Here is a 10,121-nt window from a genome sequence, read left to right on the forward strand (position 1 = left end):
TGTGCCACTGGAGGTAATTGGCTCCTGCAGGAATTCAGCCCTTCGCCGGTTTCCTGCACAAAGAATCATAAAAAATAATAAAAACCTTTGCAGGAATCGACCAATCAGGCGGCTGCGGGAGGTTCCAGCCAATCGGCTCGCTTCCCGCTAACGAGGTTCGTTAAGGAGCCTGACAGCCAACAGACACACACCGACTCCTCTGCTGCTCGTTAGACCAATAAACACCGTGTGAGTGACAGGCTGAGGCTGTCATTAGCCCCGCCCCCTGTTCTCCCCGGGTCATGTGACCAGAGCAGGAAGTAGATAAAACATGAACACAAAGACACACAAGATGACCAAAAACAGACTTAAAATGACCACAAAGACACACAAAAAGTGACAAAGAGACTGAAAAAGACCAAAATAAGATGCAAAATGACCACAAAGACACACAAAATCATCACACGGTGACACCAAAAGACCACAAAAAAGCACAAATTGATAACAAAGACAAACAAATTAATTACAAAGACACATACAACGGTGGGAAAGGTACACAAAATGACCACAAAGACATGTGAACCAATCACAAAGTGACACAAAATGATCACAAAAAGACATAAAATGACCATAAAGAGCTGTAAACCAATCACAAAGACACACAAAATGATCAGAAAGAGACACAAAATGCCCACAAACACACACAAAATCATCACATGAAGACACCAAAATACTGCAAAGTTAAGAAAAGTGACCACAAAAACACACAAAACAACTACAATGGACATAAAATAACCACAAACAAACACAAACTGATAACAAAGACACACAAAATGTTCACAAAGACAGACAAACAGTGGTGACAAAGTGACACAAAATGACCACAAAAAGATGGAAAAAGGCCACAACGAGACACAAACTGACAACAAAAACGCACAGATTGACGCAACAGTCGACTCTTTAAACGACGTCTGAGCTGCTCGTTGCTGCATCTGGAGGATTTGCTCACTTCTTCTGCTCCAGCAGCCTTCATCTCACATCAGGAAATCGATTTGTCTAAAGACACAAACATCAAACAAACAAAAATAAAAAGAAAAACCCCCTCAGAGGAATCCTGCACACTCCGTCTGACTTCAAACACGCTCAGGTTGCAGCTCGATATTTCATTACGTCCTCAGACTCATTTATTCTCATCAGCAGGGAAACAGGAAGTTGAGGATTAAACCGTCGGCGTGGAGCTAAAATACAAAGTTCAGAACCAGACTGTGTTGATGCTGCAGCTCCGGCAGCGGCCACCGGGGGGCGCTGCACATCTGTCCACCGGCTCTGCAGGTTCCTACAATCAGATCTGCAACAAAGTTCCCATCTGACCTCCTCAGAATCAGCCGGTTCTCCATCTGCAGCGAGTTCAGGTTTTCTGAAGGAGTCCTGCAAAGTTCTACCTTCACTCTGGGAATAACTTTAGAGTTAAAGACGCTCGAAGTTCGTTTTTCCATCATTTCTGAGCCTCAGAACTTCATCAGTGCAGCAGATGGAGGAAGAACACATCTGGGTTCTGGTAGAACCTGACACCAGATCAGTTCTACGTCCATCCAGGTGTCTCAGTCTGAACACTGGATGTAATTTTTACCACAAAAATAAGTAAAATTACCTCAAAGACTTAAAACTGCCACCAAATGTCCAAAATTACCACAAAAAATACATAAAATCACCAAAAAAAGACGTGAAATCTCCACAAAGAGCGCGAGACCACCACAAGAACATGAAAATTACCATGAAAAGGTTCAAATTCGTCACAAATGTGTCGATATTACCACAAAGAAACACACAGTCACCATTAAAGAGATGCAAAACTACCACAAAAAGCTAAAAAATAACCAGAAGGAGACATGAAGTCACCATAAAAAGGCACGAAAACAGCTGAAAATGATCCAAGAACATTCAGGGTTTGTTTTACATCCATCCAGGCGTCTCAGTCTGAACACTGGATCTGGGTTTTACCACAAAATAGGCAAAATGACCTCAAAGACTAAAAGTTGTCACCAAAAGAGCAAAAATTACCACAAAAAGCCCAAAAATCACCAAAAAAAGACATGAAACCTCCAGAAAATGATGCACAAGAACGTTTATGGTTCGTCACAGTCTGAACACTGGAGCTGGTTTGTCTTTGAGTGTTAACGGCACAAAATTAACCGAAAAATAGTCAAAATTACTCCAAAGACTCAAAACCACCACAACAAGGAATAAAACCACCACAAAGAAACGTAAAATCAAATCAAGTCTTTGACACAAGATGACTTAGAGTTCGTTTAACATCCATCCAGGCGTCAGAATCTGAAGACTGGATCAGTTTAAAATCATCATTAAATCATTAAATCATCCAAACGTATCAACATTCTCTCAAAAACTGTCCAAAAGTCTAGACTGATTCACAAAACCAACAAAAATGACTCAATTTATTCAAAAATGGTGAAAATGCTTCAGAAATCCAAGAGGAAGAGTTTATAATGAACCAAAACATTTCCTAAATCAGTTTTAAAAAATTTACATTTACGACAAAAATGGTCCAAAACGATCTGAAAACTGTCAAATTACTCAAAAAAAATTCTCAAGCTCTCAAAAATAATGAAAACCGTCCAAAATGACTTAAAAAAAACTATACAAAACATCTAAAAGCTTTTCCTGAATGACTTAAAACTTTGTCAAATTAAAATAATCATCATAAAAAAACGTATGATTTGCAGCTTCTTTAAAAAAAAATAAATAAAAATTTCAAAATAAAAGAAAAATGTCCAAAAATGATCCAAATTATGTCCTAATGAGTTTAAAAAAAAAGATGCGAAAATAGATTAAAAAATAGTCAAAAATAGTTCAAAATGACAACAAAAAGTATAAATGAGGACATTTCTTTCCTATAACTAACGCTGAGCGTCAGTATTATGGGATGTATCGTAGTTTGAACAGCAGCACTGCAGCAGGTTAAAACAGCCTCTGGTTCTCTGGATGATGTGTTTCGGTTCCACCTCCTCGTGTCCAGACCTCACATCCTTCTTCATCATCTCGTTCTAATAAATAGTGTTTTTCTGTCCAGCCGTTCTTCCTCCTTCGTCTTCCTCCTCCTGGTTTCCTTCCTCCTGACCCGGGAGCATCACTCCTTCTCCATCATTTCTCCTCGTTGGCTCTGCTGTTTCTGTCCAGATTAAAAATCGGACTTCCAGCAGATAAATGGACGAGTGTGAGCAGATGGGTGGCCTACTTCCAGCCTCCCTCCTCCTCCCATCGATCCGTCCGTCCCTCCATCAATAATCCATCATCCGTCCATCAGTCTCCGTAGGACTGAGCGAGGAGGAGGACGGCGGCTCTGTTTGACTTTAATACTCTGCCTGCTGCAGATACTTTGGAGATAATGAAAGCGGAGACACTCGGTGTTTTCTGGGTTTAATTCTGCAGATGTTATTTAAGCTTCACACCTCGTCGCTCCGCCGACTCTCGGACGTGATTAAACTGCATTATTTAAAGACGAACTCCTATCGCAAAACCTAATGACATTCGGCATCGAGCTGTTTTCATTCGGGGTCGCAATCGGGTCGAGGCGTGAAGTCTGCAGCGCCTCGGTTCCGCGCCGCTAGCGGGTCGATGTACAGTCGGAGTCCAAAGTTGAAGCCGTGCTAAACGTCAAGTTTCCTGTCCTGGTTTATTTCTGGTCGGCTCCGAGTCGTTTAGCATGAAGTCTGTGCTGATAAACGACACGACTGAAAGGATTGTGGATGAGCTGTAGTACCTGGTTGTGCCACCAGGTGGAGCTATTTGCTCTTCTTCATCCTTAGCGTTGGTGGGAGTTCAGCTGTTAAAGGAGCACCGTGACGAGACCTTGTTGTGGCTTTTTGACGTCAAGCCAGCGAACGAGTCAAGAGTTCGTTTGCAAAACCAGAAAACTCCGTCTTCACAAACCTTCAGGAAACACGTCTCCATCGTCTACCCGAGACAACATCAATCACACTTCAGTTATCTCTGTTTTCGTCATTTCTACTGAGTCAGATCCACTCAGTTTTCTGGGAATCCATACTTAATGGAGTTTTCTGTTTCTGCAAACGAACTCTTCAAGTGTTAAAACGAACTGGAGCCAATGACGACAGACTTCCTTCTTCCCAGTGGAACAACTGTTTTTATGGTTTTCTTTACATTGTTTTGGACTGGAGATGTGTTTATATCGATACAGATCCATTCAAACTTCCTGTGATTCGTCTCAATCCCAGTGCAGGCTCGGGGTCAAGACATCCGTTATTTCAGTTCGCCTTCTGCTCCCTGAGAATAAATTAAGTAAAACCTCATAAACGAGGTAAAAACACGACGACGATCTAATGTTTTTGAATTCTTAGGATATTTTAAGACACTTCCTAAAAGCTGGACTGAATGTTTGCTTTCAGGAGGAGGTGCTGGAGGTCGCTCCTGGTCTAACAGTTTCAACGGGACGAACTCACGTGGATCTTCTTCCTCACATGCAGAGTGGATTCATGGCGGCAGCAGGTGAAGATCCAGATGTTGGTCTTCACAGCAGCACCGTTCAGTTCCTCCTGAAGCATCCTCAGATGTTTCCAGGCCAGATGAGATATAAAACTCTGGGTCTCCTCCTGGCATCCATGACCTAAAAACCTAAAAAAAAGGTTCCCGTATCTTTAAAGATGCTGTCAAACAGAACATGGTTTGTGCGCTGCTAGGAGGCGACCAAAGAGCAAAACAGGGGAAGTTCTCAAGCAGGAAGCTTCCAGTTGAACCTCCACAACGAAGACGCCTCATTTCTACGAGTGGATCGACGTCACAGTGGACAGAAGTTAAAGCCTGACGTCTGTTCTGTTTATCGCCACGTAACTTTCAGCTAAGTTTGCTCCAAAACAGCTGATTCACACCAGATGTTCTCACATTTAAATTTAATTTAAAATCGCTCGACCAAAAACAGCCGAATCTCAAATATTTCCTCTTTGTTTCACGCGTCAGAACTTTTAAATGTTTATAAACCTGCACATTTTCTGATTATTTCAAGGTTTTAAGTGAAAATCCGACACATTTTTGATGAGTTCTCTCACTTTTGGACGACAGCAGTTAGCCAACAACTGTGTTTGTTTCCAGCTTCTTCTACTCAGTTTATTACAGTAACGTCACCTACAACAGCGCCACCTACTGACGACACCATGCATCCCAGAAACAAGTCTAATTCCTTTTTTTTTGTGCAACATTTCAAAACTTCAGATTTGCTCGATTATTACATAAAATCATATTTATTGTTTCTTTTACATGTCAGGACTTTTCTATACTTTCAAAAAAATGTTTCTAAACCCTCAAATGTTTAAATTATTTCCAGGTTTAAATGAAAATTTTGCACATTTTTTATCTGTCGTCTGACTTTTGGATCATAAACCGCCAAACGACAGTGTTAGCACGCAACAATCAATACACCTTAGGGTTTTGTACTTCTTTTAGCACTTAGCGAACAACGTGCTTCCTTTACTGTTGTAGGTTATTTATTGTCCATGTTAGAAGCTTTTCTTTTGCTTTTAAAGCCTCAAATTTTCTCATCATTTCCACGTTTACATTAAAAAATTCCGACACTTTTTTCCACTGAGTGAATCAGATGTGCACAGATCAATACGTCCGGCTAATTTCCACTGACCGACTCGCTCGCTTTAAACATTTAAAGTGCAGCGACATCCAAAGCGAGCGTCTTCGGTGCTGAAACCGTCGGCGTTTCCTCTCCGCGGACGGCGGCGATGTTCTGTTGTTTTGGGCCGAACACAGCAAACCAGAAAACATTTCTTATTCCCCACTTCCTCTTCTCGGGAAGCTGAAGTGTGTGTTTGTGTGAGTGTGTGTGTGTCAGCAGTTGGTAATCGGCTCAGCTCGGAGCTCAGAGACCTGTCCTAGGGGATTGTGGGTATTTTCATGTGTCAATTCACATCAGGTTCAACACCAGAGGGTTCAACACAACCGCGCACACACACACACACACACACACACACACACGGCAGCCTTGTTCCACGACACACAACAACACACTGCTTCGTTTTTTTTTTTGGAGTGTGTTTCGCTCTCTCCAGGTGTATTAATCAACCAGGTGTGGACTCAGCACTCTGTCACAGAGCCGACAAACACTTCAGAGTGTGTCCGGCCGTGTTCAGGTGAGCCGTCGGCCACCTGCTCGGTCCAGGTAGCGCCGCGGCTCCGTTATAAGAACGTTAACGGGAGCCGAGTCCACACCGGCGCCGCTAAATGAGAGACTCTGCAGGAAACGGTGAAGCTAAAACAAGGAAACAACAAGCAAACCTGCACTGACTCCAACCTCTGAGCCCAACTCTGACTTTTTACACCACCGGCTGATGACTAGTAGATGATACGAATAACCGACGGTCCCTGAAGGCCTCACAGGGCGGCTACGCTCAGAGAAGCTTCTAGCAGCTGAGATGGATGTGCAACCAAAAACTAGCTCGAAAATACTGAAATAAGACACTTTAATGTCAGATTAAACTCAGAGATGCGCCATCACAGTCATTGTGCCTCCACGCTAACTTTTTACAATGGTTGCACATGTTTACTTTTCATTTAAGTTCACTAAAAACGTGTGTATTCATCTCGCACATGCAGCCTGTTGGTCGACGCCACAAATAACCAACGTTCCCTAAATGCCTCACGAGCATCAGTGGACGCTACGCGCACAGAGAAGTTTCTAGTCTCCAGTTTGTTAGCAGCTCAGACAGTGAGACCACAAATTAGCTTGAAAATAGCGACATTAGAAGCTGTAATGTCAGGTTTATCTCAGAGATATGCCATCGTAGTCGTCGTGGGCGAAGCTAGAAAATGGAGAAGCTTCAAACATGTAGTAAAAGAGTCGTATTCTAATCCAAACCAGGACTTTTTTCTAACCTACAATGACAGAAGACCTGAACAATGTGAACACAGAGACTCTTTCATTTTAGAGGTTTAGTGAAACACAGGTTGTTTTCTGAAGTTACAAATTACAGACATTTCTGAAACATCCCATTGTCAGACGCTAGAATTTACCAGTGTTCCTTAAATGCCTCACATGCTTTTAAGGCTGCGCGTAGAGAAGCTTCTAGTCTCCACTCAGTTACTGCAGCAGATAAAACAGCTGAGAGACCAAAAAATACCAGCGAAAAACCAAAAGTCTTCACTGAATTTCAGTAATTCTGGTCTAGAAAATATATGCTAACTGAAAGCAGTCGATGGGAGAGCTGAAAAAGTCACTTATGGATGTGTTATGTTGTTGTTAAGGGCATGGAGAGGGCAGAAGAAGTGGATTCTTGGAGCACACATCGAGGTATTGATTGGAAAACAGTTGGAAAGTTATAACGGCTGCAGTAACTTCTTTTACTGTGATGCTTGAGAGCTGGACGGTGGATATATGAAATGTCGGAGGTCAAGGAGTTCAGCTTCATTTTAGCTGATGCTGCGTTACAGTTTGTTCTGATCGACCCTGATGAGGCCTCCTGCCTCTGTAATTTGTCCGACACGTGTTTCCTCCACGTTAACATGCAGCAACGGGCCTGTGAGTCATGAATTATGTGTTTTTCATCATCAGATTCATAACATTAACATGCAGCCGAGATATAATGATGGCACCTCCAGCCCCCGTCTGCAGGAGGCCGCCGGCGATCCGCAGGCCGCGAGCTGATTGGACCGTCATCAATATGTGATCAGACCTCCAAGACGAGGGTTTCACGCCGTCATGCTGCTGCTTCTTCTGCTGAAGGCAAAAAGAAGCGCCGAGTGAAGAGCTGGAAGCAGCGAACGGCGTCACGCGATGAGCAGTTTGTACGGAAACAAAGTGACGAAAATAAGAAATATCACAAGTTTCAGCTCAAATCTTTGGAAAAAATGGAGCCCCAGAGAGCCAGTGTGGTGAATTCCACTCTCAAGATTGCGACGTTTGAAAGCCTGTCGCATCCACATATGACCCTTGTTGAGTTGAACCAATCACTGGTATCTTCTCAAAGTCTACTTAACCTGGACTGGGGACGTTCAACCCTTTACAAGAGCCTCAAGAAGGTTCTATGGGTTTGGTTCTTTGGATGTTTGGAACATGAACAACCTAAAACATCCCACAAGTTCCTGCAGTGGAAAACGGCCCTTTGCATGTTGAAGTTGGCCTTCAACTGCAGAAACCCGAGGCTGGAGGACGGTTATGTGAATGTCCAACAGCTTGAACTGCAGCGTTAACTCCACCAGAATAACGTCAAATGTAGTCGTTAATGGACGTGACTCCAGTTCTATGAGCACAAAGTGAAACAAAACAACGGAGGTTGGTCATGTGGGCCAATATGGTGGATTTAACGTTAAAGATAGTGACGCTAGATCGAAAAATGTTGTCCTGAGTTTACTTATCCTGGAGTTTTCTCACCTGAAAAAAGTTTCAAAGGTCTCGACGATCTATTTCAAAGTTTGGTTTTGATGCCACTCGTTAAGATTCAACGCTGACAGAAAACATGAACAGGTTGGATGGATGGTGGTGGTGCAGGCTAGTCGGACCATTATTTTGTTTATTTTTTTAGGGCTGTTTGGTTGCGTTTAGGCACCAAAACTACTTTTCAGGTTCAGGAAAACATCCTGATTGGAGGTAAAGTACTTCTTCTTCTACTGCAGCAACATCAGGGCGGTCATTGCAAACATTTCTAGCGATCCACCAGAACCAGTCACAACTCCAAGTGAACCAGAACAACCAACAGGACCGACTGGACATGACTCCAGTTCAATGAGCACAAAGTGAAATAAAATCATGGAGGTTTGTTGTGTTGGGCAGTTTGATGAATTTTACATTGAAGATCACAATATTTGGGAAAAATGGCGCCTGAGTTCAACCAAAGTTTACTTAAGTTGCACGAAGGACTTCAGAACTGGTTCTGCAGGTTCGGTTCTTGTGGTTCGAACATGAACAAAGTTTAAAAATGGCCTACTGTTGAACAGAAAGACATTTTTCTTGAACAGCAGAAAGCTCCAACTCCTTCTGTGGAGCACATGCGTCATGTATATTCATGTCTAATTAATTTGCGTCTGAACACATTTTTTTGTTGCTGCATCGAATCAGACATCTAGAATAGCTACACCCCTAATTTCTGCTTTTACAAGCACTGAATACCAAATATGTGATTTCGATTGCCCCTGAAGGCCACTTATAAAACATGCAGCCTTGATTTCCCCTCAGCGAGGAAACCACCTCGTTGCTGCCCCCGATGCCCGAACATCGATCTGAGGGATCGATTTGTTTAGATGATTATTAATCAGCCGTCTGTCCGCGCAGATTTAAATAAAACCGGCCGAATTCTCTGCAGATCTGCTAAATGAGCTCGAGCCTAAACTGCCTCACAGACTCCGATCGCACACGCAGGAGACGGAAAAAAAACTCAATAATCCTTGAACACATTTGAAATATCACAGGACTCGGTGGAATCCCCACCGCAGCTCCACGACCGCGAGAGCATACAAACACATCGAATTAAAGGAAAAGGCTCCGGCGGCGTCTCGGTGCGACGGATCCAGAGTCCCAGAGAGGCGCTCTGAGCTTCATTATGGAACAAAACGAGTAGCGCTGAATGGATGAACCAGAGTGTTTTCAGAGGACCTTGAAATCCTGTATTACATTCAATATTATCAAAGGTATGAGTTAAGAGTTTAAATATATTAATACACAGTGTTTAGATGATCATGTTGAAGCTTTCAGGTTGTAACTGACGCGTCATGTTGGAATAAAAGAACCAGAGAGCAGAGGAGAGAAAAGACGAGAAACACAGATTATTTGCGCAATTATGTTGAGATTCAGCCGTTATCGACCGCGATAGAATGGACTGTGATAGGTACACGAGCACAGAGAAGGACTTTAAAATGCATGAGGCTGTGCAGGAGGAGGAACGAGTCTCTGGACAATATCGTCCATCGGGATCGATAACAGCAGAAACTCCACATGTTTCAACCCAAACCTGAAATAAAACTTCATTAAATGCTGCGATGAAAGTCCTCGTGTTGAAATGCTGAATAATGTGATTTATCGCCTCGTTACATGAAACTGATTTTAAATCCAACAATAACTGAACACATTAAAATGTGAAGCTAAAGATAAACGATGTTGTTTGTTGTGA

Source organism: Stegastes partitus, unplaced genomic scaffold (assembly GCF_000690725.1).
Source record: "Stegastes partitus isolate 25-593 unplaced genomic scaffold, Stegastes_partitus-1.0.2 Scaffold1592, whole genome shotgun sequence".
Lineage (NCBI taxonomy): Eukaryota > Metazoa > Chordata > Actinopteri > Pomacentridae > Stegastes > Stegastes partitus.